The sequence below is a fragment of the Aethalodelphis obliquidens genome, unplaced genomic scaffold, assembly GCF_003676395.1.
Source record: "Aethalodelphis obliquidens isolate GAN/ISIS:26980383/991018 unplaced genomic scaffold, ASM367639v1 scaffold9, whole genome shotgun sequence".
In the NCBI taxonomy this organism is placed as follows: Eukaryota; Metazoa; Chordata; class Mammalia; order Artiodactyla; family Delphinidae; genus Aethalodelphis; species Aethalodelphis obliquidens.
The window spans coordinates 34,492,354-34,514,774 of NW_020837953.1; the positions used below are offsets into that span (position 1 = coordinate 34,492,354).

Below are 22,421 nucleotides of genomic sequence, written 5' to 3' on the forward strand. Positions count from 1 at the left end.
GCACTAAATCCTCATCAGCAGGACCCAAGGGGGTGCTGTGCCAAGGTCCACACCCCAGACAGAAGCTGGCTGTGAGTCAGGGGGTTTCTTTGACAGAAGCAAATGGAGAAAGGAGAGCATACAGGGCTTCGGTGGAAAAGAAGTGAAGGGGCTTTCTTCTACAGCCATAATTCCTTCTCTCATCCCCGTGGGGGAGGTAGAAGCCCCCAGGTTCTCCTTGTATCATCCTTAGGGACGAAAGGACACTTCTGGGAAGCTGGGCTGATGGAGGAAAGCAAAGAGAAAAGGCCCATCCTCTGAGCCTTCTCTACCAAGCACCCAGCACTAGTGCAGAGCAGGGGCCTCAGGCAGACCCCTAGGGTGGGCAGAGCCAAGGGAGGGACTTCTCCAAAACTCCAGAGATGTGACAGCTGGATATAGCACATGATCCTGCATTTTCTGTTCCTATAAAGCACATTATTGGACCCACTGGCAAAATCTGTAGACTTCAGAAATATATGCATGGTAATTTAATGTTGACCTGATTATATGAACTTGGTTACATAAGAGAATGTCCTTAGGTTTAAGAAACATACATTCAGGGACTTCCCTGGTGGCGCAATGGATAAGACTCCATGCTCCCGATGCAGGGGGCCCAGGTTGGATCCCCGGTCAGGGAACGAGATCCCACAAGCATGCCGCACCTAAGAGTTTGCATGCCACAACTAAGGAGGCTGCCTGCCTCAACTAAGGAGCTGGCAAGGCACGACTAAGACCTGGTGCAACCAAATAAATAATAATAATTTAAAAAACCTCAGTAAACTTTCAAACTACTTGCTATTAAAAAAAGAAAAAAGAAATACACATTCGGTATTTGGAGGAAAGGGGCAGCATATCTGCAGTTTATTATCAAATGGTTCAGAAAAAAATGTATATTTAGAGGGAAAAGGATAAAGCAAATGTGGTAAATTTAAGATTTGGAGAATCTGGATGAAGGATATGTGGGACTTCTTGAAACTTCTCTGTAACTCTGAAATCATCAAAGTAGAGAAAATAATTTCAGGGAAACATGTACCTAGGAAGATACATAAAAGCTTATCCTCAAGAACTCCCATCTCATTCCCTCCCACTACAATTTTTCTCCAGCCGAGTCCCTTGACAGCAGTACCCACAGGTGGTAATGAGGAATAGCTAATTGATACTGATATGCCGTGCCCAGTAGGCACCAACTCACTCAAACTTCAACATCCCTGTGGAGGCAAATACTATTGTTTTCCCATTTTATAGATGGGCACACAGAGGTTCAGTAACGTTTATAGACACTATTTAAGTCAAGGGGTCTAACATCAGAGTCCAGTCCTGTTCTAGGAACTGATGATCTAAGCCAGGGCCAGAAGCTGTCCCCGGCTTCCCCCTCTACACCTTTTCCTCCCTGTGACCCCAGCTCTCTGGTTCTTGCACCAGTCAGGCCCCCAGGAGGAAGCCAGAGGGGCAGAATGAGACCCAGCACCCCTCTGCTTCCTCCTTGCTTGACACATCCAGGTCAGTAGAAGCAGAGGCAAAATGACTTGTTGTGCTTTATCCCCATGCCTGAAGCTCATCAGCAAGAAGGAAACCCAGTTAGCAGGGGCAGGTTTAGGACAGCCCAGGCAAGAGAGGAGCACGTCCAAGTCTTCTCCTTGAGCCACTCTTTCGCAGGGTGTGGCTCTGCCTGGGCTGCCCCTGGCCTGGAGGGGCCTGAGTAGCCATCACCACTCACTTTTTGGCGGCTTTTATGGTCGCCTTGGTGACTGTGCCTCACGTAGCTGCTTTTTTCTCCACGGCTTTGGTGACCCTGACAGCCTAACGTTTAGCACAGAGCCTAGCACAGAATAGGAAGTGCCATTCCCTGTGTACTGAGTTCAGAAAGTTCTTGTGCTTCAAGCGCAGTCATGCCTAAGATAACTGGGGAGTCTAAGAGATTGGGGAATCTGAGCCTTTGGGTTTAATAGGCTCCATCAGTAGTTCTGGTAATCCACTAGGTTTGAAAACCACTGCACCAGAGAGTAGTGGAAGGAAAAAAAGTCCCTACTCATCTCCTTACTGTTCACCTTCTCTAGGTCAGTGCTTCTCAGACTTTGATGTGCACCTCAGTTACCTGGAGATCTTGTTAAAATGAAGATTTGAATTCAGCAGGTCTGGATGGAGCCTGAGATTCTGCATTTCTAACCAACTCCCAGGGGATGCCCATGCTGCTGGTGCACGGACCACACTTTGAGTTAGCAAGGCTCTAAAGTGGCCCCTGCCTTCCTGTTGTGACACTAGGCAAGCTGCTTTCCCTTTCTGGGCCCTTCTAACCTGGTACTCAGATCCTCTGACCAGGTTCTGCTTCCTAGCTCAGGTGTGCAACTGGCTCCCTGGAGCTGGGAGGAGGAGGTAGCAGCCCCGGTAGCCAGTTGCTGTTGGGCCTTACCAAGGGGTGGGTACTCAGGGAAGCTTTCCATGCACATGGGATTGCTCAGCGTCATCTGGGTGATGCCTGCCTCCCCGGACTTCAGGGCTTTAGGGCTGTCTTCCAGCTTCTTGCCTGAGTGCCGGTCAAGCTTCTCTCTCAGCTCTGCAAACTTGCAGGTGATGGGCGCTGTGGCAGTCCAGAGCTGGTGAGTAGCCAGCTGCAATGCTGCCGGGATGGTTGAGGATGATCACCTGGAACTGGGGGGAAGTGGGGGGGACGGGGGATGAGGAGGGTATTAGCCAAGCCTCCTTCAAAGGAGGTGGCTCTAACCAGCTAAGGGGTCAGCTGCCTTGGACACATTTTAAATTACAGTGAATATTTGAATGTTTATAGGGTATGCCAAGTTCCGTGCAAAGCAAATGTCATTCATTTCACTTTAATTTTCACAGCAGGGAGCCGATGTAACCCAAAATTTCACAGCGGGGAAGTGGCAGAGCTGGGTATAAATGATGTCTATGAGTGATAGATATGATTATGTGTACCACTTCCCCCCACCTTTTAGAAAAATGGATTATAATAATAGCTACTTAACTTGTTAGGTGGCCCCAGGTCAGCTGTTTTATACATCACCACGTTTAATAATCCCAAGATCACTGCAAGGTAGTCCTAGCCTCCACATGCACAAAGAAGAATGTGCCAGGGACTTCCCTGGTGGCACAGTGGTTAAGAATCCGCCTGCCGATGCAGGGGACACAGGTTCGATCCATGGTCTGGGAAGATCCCACATGCCTCAGAGTAGCTAAGCCCACATGCCACAACTACTGAACCCAAGCGCCTAGAGCCCGTGCTCTGCAACGAGAGGAGCCACCGCAATGAGAAGCCCGTGCACGGCAATGAAGAGTAACCGCTCGCCGCAACTAGAGAAAGCCTGTGGGCAGGAACAAAGACCCGACGCAGCCAAAACTAAATTAATTAATTAATTTTTTAAAGAAAGAAGAAGAATGTGCTAGACATTGCATTAAGAAAGGGTTTCATGGGGCTTCCCTGGCGGTCCAGCGGTTAAGACTCGCGCTTCCACGGCAGGGGGTGCGGGTTTGTAAAGGGAGCTAAGATCCCACGCGGCGCGCAGCGCGGCCAAATTGAACGAAAAAGAAAAAAGAAAGGGCTTCATATTCTGACTCTGGGTCAAGGAAACACCGGAGAGGTCCAAGCATACAGCTTCCCAGGTTCCACACAAACCTACTGAATCAGAACCACTAGGGAGAGTTCTAGGAATCTGAATTTTTTTTTTTTTTTTTTTTTTTTGCGGTACGCGGGCCTCTCACTGCTGTGGCCTCTCTCGTTGCGGAGCACAGGCTCCGGACGCGCAGGCTCAGCGGCCATGGCTCACGGGCCCAGCCGCTCGGCGGCATGTGGGATCTTCCTGGACCGGGGCGCAAACCCGTGTCCCCTGCATCGGCAGGCGGACTCTCAACCACTGCGCCACCAGGGAAGCCCTAGGAATCTGAAGTTTTGAAACACTTCCCCAGTGATTTCTAATGCATTGGGTTTGAGAACTCCTGCTTTAAGGCATCAAGAGCATCCTTTGGAAATTAACCAGGTCACCAAAATGCACCATCTCCTTCAAGGGCAAACAGCAAATACACTGCGGAGTCAGGGTACTAACCCAGACTGACTGTACCTACACTGCTGACAAGAACCCAGCATGGAGCCTGTGCTCAGTGACCACTTCCTGAATGACCCAGTGACCCATCCTGCTCTCAGGACGGTATGGCCACTTCAGGAGGACACCCGTAAGTGGGCTTTCTCACCTGGGAGAGGAAGCTCCCATCTCTAAGGGTGGGTCATTCTTGCTGTCCCCTGCCACGTTGCCCTGCCTGATGTCCTTTAAGGTCACGTTCTTCACATTGAAGCCCATGTTGTCACCAGGCAGGGGCTCAGCCAGGGCCTTGCGGTGCATCTCCACGGACTTGACCTTGGTGGTGATGATGCAGGGGGCAAAGATGCCAGTTTCTACTTGGCCCACGGGCATGGTGCCAATACCTGAAGGGACAGAGAAACCAGACCCTAGTGGGCCCTCAACCTCAAGTACCCCCACCCAGCATGTGCTCACCCCCAGTCATCCTGCAGGGACAGCCGCAGGGGCTTGTCTGCAGGGCAGGCAGGCGGCATGATGGAGTCCAGCGCTTCTAGTAGCTTCGTGCCTACCACGTTCCCCTCCTTCCTGATAATTTTCTAGCTTCGGAACCAGGGCATCTGGAAAAGCAACCACATGTCCACCTTACTCAGCCCTGGGAAAGCCTGTCTGTCCCAGGTACCAGCCCGCACTTAACATGGGATCTCAAGGAATTTCTTTAAGCATTCTGAGCCTGGGCTTCCTCATCTGTGAAACGGCAATATCACTGCCTACTGGCAGACCAGTGTAAAGACACAAAAGACCACACTCAGTCCACCAAGCACAATACCTGATACGTACTACGTGCCCCCTAAACGGTGGCAATTACTCCACATCTCGCAGGCATTTCCCCTGAGTTGAGCCCATACGTTTTAGGAAGCAGAGATTCCTAGAATCTGAATAGCCCTTATATCCCATTCCATCTGCTCATTATACAGATGGGGAAACTGAGGTCCAGAGAAGAGAAAGGACTTGTTAATGTTCAGCAAAGTTAAGTAAACATTAGTAATAAGGAGGAAAACAAGACTCAGATACTCTAACGCTCATACCTTCTAAAGACTAAGATGCTCCCCAAGGAAGCAGACTTATAAGCAAGGGCACAGTATTGAGTAAAAGACCTTCTGGGAAGAGGACTTTCAGTATGACAGTGCATTGTATGCAGGCCTTTTAAGCAGACATTGTCTTTACTCCTCTAAAAACCCTACCCAAAGCTCATCAGAGACATCATCTTTGCCTTCAAAGATATATCAGTTAACTGGAAATCCAGGACAGAGGACATACAGAAAGAATCAAGGTGGTTGATATTAAGGGCCAGGTGGGCTGACCAAGAGCTGGTCAGCACTTGGACCTTATAGGTCAGGCAGACAATTGGGATCCTGATGAAGTGCCTCCTTTCAGCCGTAGGTCCTTGAGCAAACGTCTAGGCTTCGGAACTTCAGCGTCCCACCTGTATCAAAGGAAACACCGGCCCCTACCACAGCACTGTAGAGAGGGTAGGTGCCCTGGCCCTGAGGGCACTCACAGCAAGCTCTGTGAACTCTCAGTTCTTAGTGAGACTCTCAGAAGGGGAAGAGGCAACAAGTGCCATGGGTGAAAGGGTGGGGAAGGGGCATCAGGGAAGGTTTCGGTGGATGGGGAAGGAGGCTCCAGTCAAGGAAGCCTTCTTCCATGGAAGAGAAGCAAAGCTATGCAGCACAAAAGCCACACAGAATACATCTCGCCTCATGGACTCAAAAATTAGTGGCCCAAGGAAGAAGGCTACCATTTCTATTAACACTCAGATCCTATAGAGGATGGGGGAGGGGGGAGAGGTAGGAGGCTTTGAAAAAATTTAATAAGCAATTTTGTATAAATAATTCAAACTTGTAAAAAAAATAAAAGTATCCCTTCTTTTTCCAGAGGGGGTAATTGAGGGTCAAATTAGGTTGCCAAAGGACCAATGACTGGCAGATGGCTAAACCAGGAGTTGATAATGAGGCTACCTCCTTATCAAACACCAGCCTCCTCAATGAGGATGAGCTCTTCAATTAATTTGATGAACTTGGCAACTCACTTATCTCTGTGCCAACTCACAGACCTGCACAGCCTTTGAGATTGGCATCAGCTCCATCTTAAAGCTGGGGAAACCGAGGAGTTCAGTGTTACAGGTATTTGAGAGCTGAGTCTAAACTCCAAGTCTACCATCTAGTCCACTGGCTGCATGCTTTGTTCTTTTAGCATCTAGAACATGGTAGGTGCCTAATAAATGCTCAAAAGGACATGAGCATGAAACTCCCTTATCTTACTGGCTGAAATGTGTAACAAAACTCAGGGTGTGGGTGGGACTTCTTTGGTGGCACAGTGGTTAAGAATCCGCCTGCCAATACAGCGGACACGGGTTTATCCCTGGTCCGGGAAGATCCCATGTGCTGCAGAGCAACTAAGCCCGTGCGACACAACTGCTGAGCCTGCGCTCTAGAGCCTGCAAGCCACAACTACTGAGCCCACGTGCCACAACTACTGAAGCTCGCATGCCTAGAGCCCACGTGCTGCAACTGCTGAGCCCGCGTGCTGCAACTACTAAAGTCCGTGTGCCTAGAGCCCATGCTCTGCAACAAGAGAAGCCACCACGGTGAGAAGCCCACGCACCACAATGAAGAGCAGCCCCCACTTGCCACAACTAGAGAAAAGCCCGCGTGCAGCAACTAAGACCCAACGCAGCAAAAAACAAACAAAAAAGTCGGTGTGGGGAAACAGACATCAAAAACTTCAGATTTGTCATTTTAGATGAGTCCCCCTTTACCACTAACGCACTCTTACCTTGTCCCTTTACCTTTTAGATTTTTCTCAGCACTTGTCATCATACACGATATTATTCCCCACTACACACACACACACACACACACACACACACACACACACACACACACACGACTGTGAGTGCTGTGAGCAGAGCTGCTTCTTTTTTTTTTTTCTTAGCGGTACGCGGGCCTCTCACTGTTGTGGCCTCTCCCGTTGCGTGCTCCGGACGCGCAGGCTCAGCGGCCATGGCTCACGGGCCTAGCCACTCCGCGGCATACGGGATCTTCCTGGACCGGGGCACGAACCCGTGTCCCCTGCATCGGCAGGCAGACTCTCAACCACTGCGCCACCAGGGAAGCCCAGAGCTGCTTCTTATTCACTGTGGTACCCTTAGCACCAAGCACAGTGCCCTGTGTGCAGAAGTTCAAATACGGTCCAAAGGAACACATTGCCAATGGCAGTTCTAATCTTTCTCAAGGGCAATTGGGCAGGATATGTCAGAAGACTCCAAAATAATGCCTACCCTTTGTTTCGTTAGAGATTTTACTAATTAAGTTATTGAGGACACATGCAAAGATTTATTTACCTAAATGCTTATGGCAATTTTAAATAAAATTAGAAACAGTATTCTTAGAAGCTTGTGCCCTTGGGCTATTCCTTAACTGTGTTCCAGTTTTCTTATTTCACATGGGAATAAAATGCCTTCTTCATAGGGTTCTGTATGTGTAAATTGATTAGTCTGGTATCTGTCACACAGTAATTTCTTCTATTATTAATCACCATTTTCATTTAATAATGGATATGGCTAAACAAAATACTGTATTTTGAGATTCAATACAAAACACACCCATTAACTATTGAACATGTTTAAAATAGTTATTTATTTAGTTGTGCTGGGTCTTAGTTGCAACACGCGGGATCTTCACTGTGACATGCGGCATCTTTAGTTATGGCATGCAGGTTCTTTTTTAGTTGCGGCATGTGGGATCTTTAGCTGTCATACAGAATCTTTTAGTTGCAGCAAGGGGGCTCTTAGCTGCAGCATGTGGGATCTAGTTCCCTGACCAGGGATCAAACCTGGGCCCCCTCATTGGGAGCATGGAGTCTTAACCACTGGACCACCAGGGAAGCCTCTGAACATGTTTTTTTGTTTTTGTTTTTGTTTTTTTGCGGTACGTGGGCCTCTCACTGTCGTGGCCTCTCCCACTGCAGAGCACAGGCTCCGGACGCACAGGCTCAGCGGCCATGGCTCACGGGTCCAGCCACTCCGCGGCATGTGGGATCTTCCCGGACTGGGGCACGAACCCATGTCCCCTGCATTGGCAGGCGAACTCTCAACCACTGCGCCACCAGGGAAGCCCCCTGAACATGTTTAAATGGCAAGGAAATTTTAAAAATTAGAAGTGTTATAGAATATTATATTTAGTTTGAGTCCAGCTGTGAACGTCGAGAAAGAACTACATGAAAACTAAGTTATCTGTTAAGCCATGGGATTGCAGTTTATGCTTCATATCTGCATGAAATGCTCCTTGTAAAATGTTAGACATTACTTTTATAGTCAGAAAAAGATAGCTATGTACACGGGGAGCAAAAGCTTAAGAATCCTCAAGTCAGTTGTAGAAAAGGTAGGCTTTAGGCAAATGCAGTAAGTAGTAGCAGTTAGCGCTTGAGCGCCAACTGTTTGTGTGAACAGTTGCCCATGTGGAATCTCCCAGGTAATTCCCACAACCCCATGAAGTGAGTCCTAAGTCCCAGAGTATTAATACCTCCCTCGTCCCTTTACTGTGGGCAAGGGATGGAAATGGAGCTTGAACCCACGTCTGATGCTAGAGCTAGACTTCCTTAGTAGGGTGACACTCATCTAGGAATGTTAAACCCTACCAGATTCTGGGATCCACGGGCACAGTGACTATATCTTAGACATTTATATTGCCCCCATAACTGCGTCTAACCCATCCTGAGAGGTAGGATAGCTTAGACGCAGCGAGCATGGGCTAGAATTCTAGACTCTGCTAACACTACCCAATAGAACTTTCTGCAGTGACAAATATTTCATAACTTCACTGTCCAATATGGTAACCACATATGGTTGTTGGGCAATTGAAGTGTAGCTAATGCAACTAAGGAAGTGCGTTTATTTGATTTAATCATTTAAATAGCCACATATAATCAGTGGCTACCATATTGGACAGTGAAGCTCTATGCTTACTAGTCATGTAGTCTTGAGTTACCTCTGTTTGTTCCTCTGTAAAATGGGAATCAAATCATGTATCCCATGGTGATGGAGATCACTCACAGTGACTGGCCTAGAAGCACACTCTAAATCCTAGGTATTATATTCTAGGAAAAGCCCAAAGATTTGAGTTGGAAAGTCTCATGTAATTGGCCCTGCCCCCATTCGCCCTCACCTTTGTGCTGGGTTCTGTCATGTTGTCCCCAAGTCCGCCTCAGATGGGCACAAAGACAACAGCCTTAGTGTTGTAACCGATCTTCTTGAGAGAGGCCTTCACCTCCTTGCTGATTTCCTCAAAGCGCGTCCTACAGTGAGGAGGCTTTGTGATGTCCATCTTGTTGACCGCCACCATGAGCTGCTTCACGCCCAGTGTATAGGCCAGCTGTGCATAATCATGGGTCTGCCTGTTCTTGACAACGCCAGACTCAGACTCGCCTACACCGCTTGCCACAGTCAGCACAGTGCAGTCTGCCTGGCCTGAGGGACAGAGAGGAAGGTCCAACTCAGACCTGTCCTAGAACAACCACTGCCCATCCCCATAGCAGGGCCCCCATGGCAGAGCAGACAGCCCCCCCTGGTGGTACCTGCGAGATGCCCATGATCACGTTCTTGATGAAGTCCCTGTGACCCGGAACATTGATGTTGGTGATGTAGTGTGTCTTGGTCTCGAACTTCCACAGGGAGATGTCAGTGGTGTGCCATGCCCCCGCTTCACCTTCAGCTTGTCCAGCACCCAGGTGTACTTGAAGGAGCCTTTGCCCATCTGGGCCAGGAGTGGGAGGGAAAACCCCAGGGTCACTCTGCCTTCCAAATCTGCCTACCAACCAAGAAGAAAGTTCCCAAGTAAGCTGAGAGTCAGAGGAGACAGTAACAGGGCAGTGTATGGAGATGCCTTTGAATTTTTAAAATAATAGAATGTATTACTTGTACAATTAAGTTTTTCTTTCAGAGCAAGTTTTAGAGTCAGAATGACCCAGGGCCACAGTGAGCCTTGAATTAACAGCAGTAAACATGTATGTAATGCTGACCATGTACCTGGTGCTGTTTTTAGTACTTAACATGGATTATCTCATTGAATTCTCACAGCGATTCAGTGAAGTTTTAGTACCTCCATTCTACAGATGACATAATAGAGAAATGAACTGACTAGCTCAGGGTCACACAGGTAATAAGCAGCAGAGGCAGGATTTGAACCCAAGGCATCTGACACTAAAGTTCATGCTCTTAACCATTACCCTGTGTTAAATGGTAGCTGTGACTGAGAATTACCCCTGGGATCCTGGGTAAGTTGAATTTCTTTCAGCACTGGTGAAAATGAGGCTACTAAAAATTCTGTAGCATATACAGGTTACCATGTTAGTCTAGGGTGTGCTCTGCCTCTTGCCAGCTGGGAGACCCTGAACATTTGTTCATTTCAGTTCTAAGTGCTGTGCTAGGCCCTGAAGGCAGAGTGGAGATCAGGAGAATCCAGAGACCAGGTGGATTCTTCAAGAAAATGAATTAGTTTATTAGGAGATAGGACTAGAACCCAGGTGTCCTGACTTAGGAACTTGTATAAAGTCTCCCACAGTTTAGAATATACATTAGATAAGCAGTTCTCAAAGAGTGGTTCCAGGTCCTCTAGCTGTGTTTTTTAGAGGCTACATGACATGAAATTGCAACAGATTTAATGCAGAAGCTGATAAGAGAATCCAGCTGTCTGCCGTTAAGCCAGACATTAATGATACCTGCAAAAAATGTAAAACAATGCCACCGCTCTAAGATTTTTTTGTTTTGAAAAATAGTTACTTTTCAAACACAAAACTATGATATTTATTTAATATGTAAGGGGTTTATCACTGTTATTTTTTTAAAAATAGATTTATTTATTTATTATTTTTGGCTGCCTTGGATCTTCGTTGCTGTGCGCGGGCTTTCTCTAGTTGCGGCGAGCGGGGGCTACTCTTTGTTGCGGTGCGCGGGCTTCTCATTGCGGTGGCTTCTCCTGTTGCGGAGCACGGGCTCTAGGCGCACGGGCTTCAGTAGTTGTGGCGCAGGCTCAGTAGTTGTGGCTCGCAGGCTCAGTAGTTGCGGCACACAGGCTTCGTTGCTCCGCGGCATGTGGGATCTTCCCGGACCAGGGTTCGAACCCGTGTCCCCTGCACTGGCAGGTGGATTCCTAACCATTGCACCACCAGGGGAGTCCCCATACTGTTATTTTTAAATGAATTAAATATTTTAAAAACTCAGTTTTTTGTTTTTGTTTTTGTTTTTGTTTTTTGCGGTACGCGGGCCTCTCACTGTTGTGGCCTCTCCCATTGCGGAGCACAGGCTCCGGACGCGCAGGCTCAGCGGCCATGGCTCACGGGCCCAGCCGCTCCGCAGCATGTGGGATCCTCCCGGACCGGGGCACGAACCCGTGTCCCCTGCATCGGCAGGCGGACTCTCAACCACTGCGCCACCAGGGAAGCCCTAAAAACTCAGTTTTAATTTTGAATACGGTAAATGTAGATATGTCTAATTGACATAAACAAAAACTCTTTGGGGTCCCTGTAAGAGTATAAAGGGTTTCTAAGACCCAAAAACTTGAGAACCACCACATCCGGTCATTTGTTTCTCCATGAACTTCTCGGTTATGCTCCACCATACTGGCTCTGGGCCAGCCCGTCTTTTCTCAGGGTTCTATAGCTTTCCTGACTGGCCCCTGCCACATAAGTGGCTCCACAGCAACTGACGGCACCTCTGGAAGCCAAGAGTAGGAAAACGGGATCTATGTAGCCGATGGCACAAATGTATGCCCTGTTAATTACTGTCTTTTTTCAATCCTCCTTATTTATGCCTCTGCAGCAGCTGGTTCTCAGAACCCTCCCATCTTGTTGACATGCTTCTTCAACTTTCTCCAAGGTTTTCCACCCACCTCCCTGGCCCTCCATTCTCATTCTCCTGCATGGGCTTCTCTTTCTCCACCCATCCCAGGGCTCTGTCCCTTACCCTTTCCCACAGCGTGTGCCCTGCTTACTCCTGTGGTCTAGTCTCCAACCTGGGCTTCCCTCCCGAGCTCCAGACGTCAATATACAGCTGCCCCGTGGACACCTCAAGTGTCACACATCTAGAGCAGACTCGTTCAGACCCAGACCAGCTCCGCCTCTGGTATTCACCAACCATCCACTTTCTCAAGCCAGGAATTCCTCTTCTTCCCTCACCCCCTTCCCTAGAGCTAACCCCTAAGTTCTGTGGATCCCGTACCTCTGCGCCCCTGGACTCCATCCATTACTCTCCATGCCACTGCTGCTGCCTGATCCCAGGCCAGGATTCTTGCTCACCTGTTCAGCTGCGACAACCTGCTGACTGGCTTCCCAGACCACAGTGTTGGGCCCTTTGGTCTGTTGTCCCTTTGCTGCCCCCAGTGTGCTCTGCCTAAAAGACTTGTCTGACCCCGTCATTCCCGTGCTTGCAGTCCTTTAGTGGCTGCAGTGACAGTGGCTAGACTCCTTAGCAGGGCTGTCAAGGCCCATGTCCCCCTTTCGTCAATCGCACCCCACCTGAGGTGCTCTGACCTGCTGTTCTGGTCTCCTCGTGGCCCGTGGATACCCTCCTCATTCCCTCAAGACTCAGAGGGGGTCCCTTCCTCTGGGAAGCCTTCAGGGCCTCCCAGGCCGTGTTCATTATCCCTGCCCTGGGCCCCTACAGCACCCACACAGTTACTGAGCTGGTCGTGTGGCACAATGGTGTGTGACCAACAGTTCCAGGGGCTGCCTCAACATCCATAATAGATGCACGGCCAATGAATCCTTTTCCCTCTTTTATTTTTTATTTATTTATTTTGCGGTACGCGGGCCTCACTGTTGTTGCCTCTCCCGTTGCGGAGCACAGGCTCCGGACGCGCAGGCTCAGCGGCCATGGCTCACGGGCCCAGCCGCTCCGCGGCATGTGGGATCCTCTCGGACCGGGGCACGAACCCGTGTCCCCTGCATCAGCAGGCGGACTCTCAACCACTGCGCCACCAGGGAAGCCCCTTTTCCCCCTTTTAAATGGGGATGCAGCTTTACCTCCTGAGATACAGTGTGGCACACTTGAATTTAAACCTTGGCGCCACCTTCAGGCGAGCTGTTTAACCTTCCCGAGCCTCATTTCCTCGCCTGGAAAATGGCAGCCACAGCACCTGCCTGGAATGGTTAAGAAAAGCACCTACCAGCCCAGCGGGTGCTCAGCGGGAGCGGGCTGTGCCCTCCCCCAGCATAAGGGCTCCCTCCCAGGGAAACCAAGGCCGGAAAGGGGGTGGGGGGCACTCAGGCACAGCAGCCTCAACTCGGAGGCCTCCTTCTCAAACCTTTTGATGGTCCTCTTGTTGACACCCCCGCATTTGTATAAGACGCTCATTTGTGGTGGACTTGCCCGAGTCCACGTGGCCGATGACCACGATGTTGATCTCTTGCCCATGCTGGGAGCTGCTGGGAGAGAGAAGGACAGGTGTGCTCAGGGCCCCTGCCCCTAGCTCACCTTCCCTGGGACTGGGCCAGCAGAGGTTGAGACAGGAGAGGAAAACAGTTGGCCAGGAAGGAAGGGGAAGGGGGCCTCCCCAACACCTCGCACCCGGGGAGGCTGCTCTGGTCTCTCCCCCAGCTCCAAGGGGGTCATGTCTACCTCCTGAGTCAGGAGGAGCCCCTGGTGCTTCTTGGCATCTAGAGCTGACCCACCGGGTGCCCAGCCCCACCCCCTTTTACAGCCCACATCCCATGCCTGCCTCTTGCATCCCCACATCCCCACTGGCTCCCACTGGTCCTCTGGACCATGTGGGAAAAACCCAGGGCCCAGCTCTCAGGGGGTGGGCTGTCATGTTTCAGGAGGGGAGGGGATGAGCCCGCTGCCCACCAAAAGGAGGCATCTGTGGGCTTTGAGATGCTGAACGACACCCTCTCCCCACCACTCCCAATGCCAGGTTGGGCACTAAGAGATGGCCCAAGGGTCAAAGGCAGGCCTGAGGATGGGAGGTGAAGGAAGGAACCTGGGGTCCGGAGGCGGTCCTGTACTTGCTGTCCCTGGGCGTTCAGGCGTGTGTATGGGAAAGGGTGGGAGCTCTAGCTTTTTACATATCTGCCTCCTGGGTTGTCCTGGGCCTCAAGAAGCAAATGGATTCATTCCTGTCTCCAGCCAGCACAGAGCCCGACCCATTGCAAACCCTGAGTTTGTTGAGTAAATGCAGAATCGCCGACTACCGCCTTCCGGGCCCTGCCCCCAGAGCCCTGTGTGCACCATCCCCTTTATGCTGCTACTAACTCTCTCTGAAGAGCGAGGATGCTGAGGCTCAGGGGCAGGACCACCGGTGAGAAAGTAGCAGAACGAGGGTTGGAGCACAGGTTGTCTGACCCCAGCATCTTAGCCAGAGCATGGCTCTACCTCTCAGCGAATTAACGTCTGAAGGAAGGAAGGGAGGAAGGGACGTGACTGCAGCCACAGCCTTGTTCATCTCTGGGGTCCCAGCCTCCGGGAGTGGGTCACTAAGTGAATATCGAGGGTGGGACCTGGAGGGGAAGATGAGCTGGAGGGGTCTCTCTCCCCTGAGGGAAGGGCTGCCCCCAGGCTTAAGGGTCAGAGCTACTGGACTGGAGTGTGAGGCCCGCACAATGCCAGCGTTTGGAACCATCCACACATCAGCTCCTGAGGACCTGACTCTGTGCCCGGAGACCAGTGTGATGCAGGGAAAGGTGGCAGAAAGAACACGCTGGCCTAACTGGATTAGAACCCTGGCTTTACCACTCTCCTCCTGTGGTCCTCCAGCCCCTCTGAGCCCAGGTTTCCAACTACCTCTCAGTGTTGTGGTGATTCTAGGAGATACGGCACCCCTCCCCCCACTATAAATCCACAGGATGCTGGCAATACAGTAGGTCCTTTAAAACAGCGGTCCCCAACCTTTTTGGCACCAGGGACCAGTTTCATGGAAGACAATTTTTCCACTGACTCTGGGGGTGGGGGGGTTGAGGCGGTAATGTGAGCGATGGAGAGTGGCAGATGCCCGCCGCTCACCTCCTGCTATGCAGCCCTGTTCCTAACACGCCATGGACTGGTACTGGTCCATGGCTGGGGGCGGGGGGTGGGTTGGGGACCCCTGCTTTAAAAGACTTAAGGCGAAGTAGAAACACATGGGGGCGCTCTAACCACAAACCGCAGAGAAAAATATTCTTACAACCAGGGCGATTGGGAGCTGGGGACAGCTGAGGGGCTGTTACTAAACCCTTTGCTGATGACATGACCAATTCTGGTCCTTCCTCTTGGATACAGGTGGTGGTAGAGAAAGGATTTGTGAGTGGGTGGTTGGATGATGTAATTAATTTCAACTTCATCTAAGCTTTGCTGTTTACTAATTATTTTGCATCTTCTTATGTGAACAGAAATTTTTGGCTGTTAACTCCCACAAGTTCATAAAAGGTAAAGTGAGGCCCTAATGTTACCCGAAAACTGGGTTCACCTCTCGTTGGATGTTGAGCCAAAAGACACAACAAAGCCAAGGAACGGGAGACGGATTTGTCACTCGCAGCGAGTAAGGAGAACACCTCCCAAGGCGGTGTCTCCTGGAGCAGCAAAACTGGGGAATTTTTAAGCTGAGGGTACATGCATATTCATGAGGGGGCTTGAGCAGAGGAGAACTCAGCATAGAATTGGGGGAAAGGTTGACAGAGTCCAAGCTTTAGTTGGCTGAAGTCCTGAGGGTCAGCAAAGGTCAGCATCATCATTCCTTAGGTTCCAGTTGATCTCATGGTTGAGAGGGTTTAAATTCTGCAAACAGCTCAAGACAGTGCTTCAGGCTAATATTTACCATTGAAACAGAACTGGGAGTCTTTACAACTGATTTATTATCTTTGCTCTTGTTACTTCTCTTGTCTGTTCCCTTAAGATCAGTATTACTGAGACCTGTTCAAGGGCAAGCATTGTGGCCAAGCTTAGATCACAAAATGGGTTAGGCCTGGGACTTTCCTGGTGGTCCAGTGGTTAAGACTCCATGCTCCCAATGTGGGGGGGCCTGGGTTCGATCCCTGGTCAGGGAACTAGATCCTGTGTGCCTCAACTAAGACTCAGCCAAATAATAAATAAATATTAAAAGAGAAAAAGGGTTAGGCCTAAAGTGGCTTCTCTATATCTGGTTCTTTTCTTCCGGAGACCTCCTACCCTATCTACTAGGGACAGTTATATTTCTCACCCATCTCTGGCCTTTCAGCTCAGGTTTCTGAGACTCTCTGTGGAGTGCTGGGAAGGAAACTGGCTTTAGGATCCAAAGACCAGGCCCCAAGTCGCAGCTCTACCACCTCATGGCTGTGTGAACTTGGGCAGGTCACTTGACCTCTCTGAACCCCATTATCTCATCGGTAAGGGAAGGATGGTGATAGCCGTCCTCACAGGATTATTGTGAACATCATGTGAGCTGTAAAATGATTTTGCTGCAGGAATGCCTGTTTGTTGTATGGCATTAACCTGTAGAAATATGTCAATAAGTGTCTAATCAATGGTTTTAACATGCTGATTATTTGCTGACCACCTCCCCAAATGGGTCAGAAATTTCATTTTACCTCTTAAGGGGTTTTCCAGTATCTGGGTTTTTAAAAGCACTGGACTGGGCTTTTTGCCAAAGGGAGGTTGGTAGTGACTTAACTGTCCCTGAGGGTCCTTCTCTGCACCAGCCTATCATCACCCCAGAAACTCCACCATCGGCAGTGTTTTAGTTCAGGCTGCTATAACAAAACACTACAGACTGCATGGCTTAAAAACAATAGAAATTTATTTCTCACAGTTCTGGAGGCTGGAAGTCTGAGGTTAGGATGCCAGCATGGTTGGGGGAGGGCCCTCTTCTGGGGGGCTGACTTCTTGTTGTGTCCTCACATGGTGGAGGGGGCAAGGGAGCTCTCTCAGGCCTCTTTTATAAGGGCGCAGTCCCCAAAGGCCAGATCTCCTAATACCATCGCATCACACATTCAGATCTCAACAACAGAAGCATTCAGACCAGAGCAAGCAATTTGCTGCTTCGGGTTCCTCTTTTTTTAAAAAAATAAATTTATTTATTTATTTACATTTTATTTTTGGCTGCATTGGGTCTTCATTGCGGTGAGCGGGGGCTACACATCGCTGCGGTGCGTGGGTTTCTCATTGCGATGGCTTCTCTTGTTGCAGAGCACAGGCTCTAGGGGCGCGGGCTTCAGTAGTTGTGGCGTACGGGCTCAGTAGTTGTGGCTCACAGGCTGTAGAGCGCAGGCTTAGTAGCTGGGGCACATGGGCTTAGTTGCTCCACGGCATGTGGGATCTTCCTGGACCAGGACTCCAATCTGTGTCCCCTGCATTGGCATGTGGATTCTTAACCACTGCGCCACCAGGGAGGTCTGGGGTTCCTCTTTTAAAACATCACCAACTACTCCCCCTTTTTTCTCCCTTTCCTTCTCCCAAAGGCCTTTTCCCACTGACTTGCTGATTCTTTTAATGCCACCTTTGGACACTTTGGTTTGGTCTAAGGCTTCAGCCTCTAGATAAAACTGCTTCTAGCTCTAAGAAAAGCCAATACTGGAGACTCCATTATGAGGTCTTCCAGGGCAAGGACCATGGCTCAGTCATCTCTGTATCCCCCAGGACCTAGCAAAGGGCCTGGCACACCATAGGTATGCAGTGAATGCTCATGGAATTGGCAAGTTTTATCCAGAATCAAACTAAAGTGTCTTTCCATCATCCCTACATCTAGGACGGAAGGTACAGGAAAGGATTTAAAACAGGGAGGCCAAGCTCGGTCTTTCACACATTTTCACAGTCTGTCTTTTTTTCCCTCAACACTAAAGTTTGGGTTTGAAAAAATTAATTACTAAATTAATTAATTATTAAAGCAGTACACAAGTGAGAGAAACTAAAATAGTATATGATATCACTTATATGTGGAATTTAAAAAATAATACAAATGAATCTGTATACAAAACAGAAACAGACTCATAGACATGGAAATCAAACTTGCGGTTACCAAAGAGAAAACAGAAGGGAGGGAGGAAGGAATAATTAAGAGTATGGGATCAACAGATATAAGCTACTATACATAAAATAGATAAGAAATAAGGATTTGCTGTATAACAGGGAAACAATATTCAATATCTTCTAATAGCCTATAATGGAAAATAATTTGAAAAAATATATATAGCTGAATCACTTTTCTGTATACCTGAAACTAACACAATATTGTCAACCAACTATACTTCAGTAAAAAAGCAATATATAGGGCTTCCCTGGTGGTGCAGTGATTGAGAATCTGCCTGCCAATGCAGGGGACACAGGTTTGAGCCCTGGTCTGGGAAGATCCCACATGCCGCGGAGCAACTGGGCCCGTGAGCCACAACTACTGAGCCTGCGCGTCTGGAGCCTGTGCTCCGCAACAAGCGAGGCCGCGATAGTGAGAGGCCCGCGCACTGTGATGAAGAGTGCCCGCCGCTCGCCGCAACTAGAGAAAGCCCTCGCACAGAAACGAAGACCCAACACAGCCAAAAATAAATAAATTAATTAATTTTTAAAAAAGGAAGTAGTGGCTTCAAAAAAAAAAAAGCAATATATATTCAACATAGCGGTTATAGAAATACAGAAAGAAAACCAAATTATTCATAATCCTACAACCACCCAGACACTATCATCGTTAAATTGTCGTATTTCCTTCAGGTTCTTCCTTTCTTTAAAAAAATCCTGTGGCAGATTGCGAGTGGTCTGGAATTCTGACAGGTGTGCTGGGAACATCACAGCCTGCATCCCAGCCCTCACCAGGCACCTGCTCCAGCCCGTCTTGCTCCAGCACTGCTCCCCTCTGGGGAGAAGGTGCTGGTGCTGGAGAGGGAACAGAACCTGCTAGAACCTGACCTTCAGGGCTTCTGCTCCAGCAATTTGGGATTTGACCACACCCCGATATGGTGGTGGTGTCTACTGAGCAGATAGCAGCCCCTGTTCACACCTGGCTCTGGCTCTCGCCTCTCCACCTCCAGCCCCACCTCCTACCAAGGTGATAGCTGCTAAGGTACTCTGCGGGGAGATGTGTCTCATGCTCACATCAGATCCAGCTCTTCTACCAAAGCCACTGGACTGTAGAGGGACATTCCCACACAAGGACAACCCTTCAGGATCAGGATAGGTAATTGTTTCACCTAACTTCATAGAGACAGAAGAATTTGTTTCAAATGAAAGAACAAGAAAAAACTCTGCAAAAACAACTAATGAAACAGAGATAAATAATTTGCCAGATAAAGGGCTCAAAGCTACTCTGAACTAGGGAAAAGAATAGATGAACACAGTGAGAATTTTAACAACAAACTAGAAAATATAAAAAAAGAACCAGTCAGGGACTTCCCTGGTGGTCCAGTGGCTAAGGCTCCATGCTCCCAATGCAGGGAGCCCAGGTTCGATCCCTGGTCAGGGAACTAGATCCCACATGCCATAGCTAAGAGTTTGCATGCCGCAACTAAAAGATCCAGCATGCTGCAATGAAGATCCCATGTGCTGCAACTTAGACCCAGAGCAGCCAAATAAATAAATAAATATTTTTAAAAAAGGACCAGTAAGAACTGAAGAATACAAAAACTGAAGTGAAAAACACACTAGAAGGAATTAACAGCCGACTAACAGGTCATATAACAGGTCATACAGAAGAAGGCATAAGTGATCTGGAAGATAGAATAATGGAAATCACCCAATCAGAACAGCAAAAAGAAAAACAAATTTAAAAAAATGAGAACAGTTTAAGGGACATCTGGGACAACATCAAGTGTACTAACCTTCACATTATAGGGGTCCCAGAAGGAGAAGAGAGAAAGGTGTCGAAAATGTATTTAATGCAATCATTGCTGAAAACTCTGAAACATTCATGACACGGAATATGACTCAGCGACACCAGGGAATGAACTATTGAAACGTGCAACAACTCGGATGGACCTCAAGGGCATTATGCTTAGTGAAAAAAAGTCAATTCCAAATGATTACGTACTGTGTGATTCCATTTGTAGAACATTCTTTTTTTTTTTTTTGCGGTATGCAGGCCTCTCACTGTTGTGGCCTCTCCCGTTGCGGAGCGCAGGCTCCGGACGCACAGGCTCAGCGGCCATGGCTCACAGGCCTAGCGGCTCCGCGGCATGTGGGATCTTCCCGGACCAGGGCACGAACCCGTGTGCCCTGCATCGGCAGGTGGACTCTCAACCACTGCACCACCAGGGAAGCCCTGTAGAACATTCTTAACATGACACAACTATGGAGATGAAGACCAGATCAGTGGTTGCCAGGGGGACAGGGACAGGGGTGAGGAGGTGGGATAGGGTGGGAGTGTTTAGGAATACAAGACATAGGACAAAGCAACTGTGATGATGGGACTGTTCTGCATCTTGATTGTAATGGTGATTACTGGAACCTATACAGGGCATAAAGTAGAACTACACACACATACACACGAATGAGTGCAATTTTTAGAAGATGGTGAAAACTGAATAAGATCTGTAGACCAGTTAGTGGTAATGCAGCAGGAGTAATGTGAATTTCCCAGTTTAGGTACTCTACTACAGGGAATTCCCTGGCGGTCCAGTGGTTAGGACTCCATGCTTCCACTGCAGGGGTCATGGGTTCAATCTCTGGTCAGGGAACTAAGATACTGTACTACAGCTATGTAAGACGTCACCACAGGGGAATTCTGGGTGAGGATACACAAGTCTCCATGCACTGTTTTTACACTTTCCTTTGAGTTTATAATTATTTCAAAATAAAAGTTTAAGTTTTCTTTTGAGGGGGTGTGGGGGGCAGTGGCTATGAGAGGCCGCTCCATCTCCCAATGTATTTAATATTTAGTGCAAAGATTCTTACCCTTCCCAGGGTGGGATGCCAAGGTTCCATTATCCTGTTCCCTGTGGCTCTGGGGAGGAGGTTGATGTAGGTGTAACTGCACAGGTGCCTACCAAGGAGGGTGGAGGGAGAGTAATGATGCCACCATTTGTAGACAGATGGGTCAGGTATGAGAGCAAGGACCAGTTTGAATTCCCCTGAAAGCCAGCCTGCATGCTGTCTTGAACAGGAGGGACTCTGGCCTCTGACTCCTAGTACAAAAACGTGACCTCTATACCAAAGGGGAAAGGGGGAGGGGAGGGATGAATTAGGAGTTTGGGATTAACAGATACACACTACTATATATAGAATAGATAACCAGTAAGAACCTACTGTATAGCACAGGGAAGTATATTCAATATCTTGTAATAACCTATAATGGAAAAGAATCTGAAAAAGTATATATATATATATTCTATATATGACTATAGAATATGACTATTCTATAGTCACATATATATATGACTGAATCACTTTGTTGTATACCTGAAACTAACACAACATTGTAAAACAACTATACTTCAATTAAAAAGCAAACAAACAAACAAAACAGACCTCTACTTTTCATGAATTGTGTAGTTCTCCAAGCCTTTCTGTGGTTATCCTTAGAGACTATTTTAAAGGCTGCTTTGTCCAAGGACCCTTCTCCTTAGTAGATACTAAAAATAAACTCTAAACTAGTCCATTAAAAATCTATTAACACTTCTGCTGTGGACCAAGATGGAGTAACAGGTACCAGATAAACTCCCTCACCTGAAACAACTAAAAAAACTGGACAAAAAAATATGTGAGGGCTTCCCTGGTGGCGCAGTGGTTGAGAGTCTGCCTGCCGATGCAGAGGACACGGGTTCGTGCCCCGGTCCTGGAAGATCCCACATGCCGCAGAGCGGCTGGACCCATGAGCCATGGCCGCTGAGCCTGCGCGTCCGGAGCCTGTGCTCCGCCACGGAAGAGGCCACAACAGTGAGAGGCCCGCGTACCGCAAAAAAAAAAAAAAAAAAAAAAATATATATATATATATATATGAAACAATGGTTTTCTAACATGGACCACGAGCAATGGAGGACAATGATTCCTGAGGAGGGGAAACCAATAAGGTGAGTTTACGATGGCTCCAGCTTACAGCCTGGAGAGTTTCTGAGCTGCAACAGAGGGAGGGGAGCCCGGGGAGGGCCTGGCAGACTCCTGGGGTAGAGATGGAACCAAGGAAGGAAGTTAGCAGGGCCAAGCACCAGAGAGGAGAGAGCTGCAGACAGAGATCTGCAGAGGGTTCCCTCTTCAGCTGAGGAACTGAATTAGCTCATGTGTAAAGAAACTTAACTACCTGAGGCTGGGGAAAGAACCATCACCAGAATTCACTAGTGTCGGGAATACTTTGTATTCCCACCAGACAGAGTGGAAAACCTCACAGTTCAAGAGGGATTGGGTACAGTACTCCGAAGTGTACTGTCTCAGTGGTGGCACAAAATGAGCCC

At 48.7% G+C, this 22,421-nt stretch overlaps 1 pseudogene; it reads right to left on the reverse strand.

The window, feature by feature from the left end:
• Nucleotides 1-1,776: 1,776 nt before the first annotated feature.
• Nucleotides 1,777-13,504, reverse strand: LOC113622065 (elongation factor 1-alpha, somatic form-like; annotated as a pseudogene).
• Between the last annotated feature and the right edge of the window lie 8,917 nt (nucleotides 13,505-22,421).